We start from the raw sequence: 1,093 nt of genomic DNA, 5'->3' as shown, positions 1-1,093 counted from the left end.
ATTCTTTAACAATCTTTGAGATAACACAGTAAAGTAGTTTACGTTATACTGCAGCGAAAACGGCTATTTCAATACACAGACGCTTTTATTAAACAAAAAAGATTAATCCAATTTGAGAACTGCCTGGGAAATTTGGAAAACGTAAACTAAGTGCTGAATTTTATAGTTTTGTGCTTAAAGAATGATGCTGTATGACGATAATCATTTTTTCAGTAGGGGGTATATGGCAATACGGAGGCACTTTGGGCAGTTTTTCCCATAAGAATAACGTGGTGGGTTTTTTTAGCAACTTTAAAAAAAATCTGTCCACTGCCAATACATCTCTATACAAATATCCTATACTACTGTCCGACCCCATAAATATTTCTAATCCCCATCCATCCCCATGTATATTTTCAAAATCAGGGACTTGACTGTGCGACTGTTCGCTTTCCAATATTAAAATTTATATAGGGTGCAAGACATTTCAACTGACTAAATTTTAAAATTCTTTGGTACTTTGTAACAATCAAACCCAATTCCTCATATTTTAGTAATGCTTTATAATGCAAAATATATTTAGTGTTGTCAATTAAATTTGGTAATAATTTGCCATTCATATTCTCTGCCGCTAATGGATGTCATTATGTAAATCATGCAAACTTTTGTCGTATTGTAAATCAACTTCTAAAATGTATCCGAACATTTCATTTTGATTATATTTGTAGTCTATCCCATTCGTCCATCGAAATCCATCCACAGGCAACGGCTCGCACATAGCTATGGAGTATAGCAAGTTACAGTCTAAATATATTAAATACACTCTCTTGATTGGGGTCATAGTGTTCACCCATGTATCTGTTGTTAGCGTAGGGTGTGGAAATCATACTGACTCCTCCTCTGTTTGCACTTTCTACGAACAAATACATGTCAATATCACGAAATTTTTAATTTTATACCGGTCATTCTAAGACAAGCTTGGTTAGTCCAGGAAGTTATTACATAATATGTAAGGGGTCAAGTTTGTAGTCCTTTAAACACAGGGCTCTAAAAGTCTGAAACACTTCAGCCAATAGCCAATGCAACTGTTTTAAGATATAAATAATGATGTTCT

This window comes from Macrosteles quadrilineatus, unplaced genomic scaffold, assembly GCF_028750875.1.
Source record: "Macrosteles quadrilineatus isolate MER2022 unplaced genomic scaffold, UCM_ALF_1.0 Scaffold_7__1_contigs__length_78375512, whole genome shotgun sequence".
Classification (NCBI taxonomy): Eukaryota; Metazoa; Arthropoda; class Insecta; order Hemiptera; family Cicadellidae; genus Macrosteles; species Macrosteles quadrilineatus.
Note: the sequence above shows the minus strand (reverse complement) of the source record.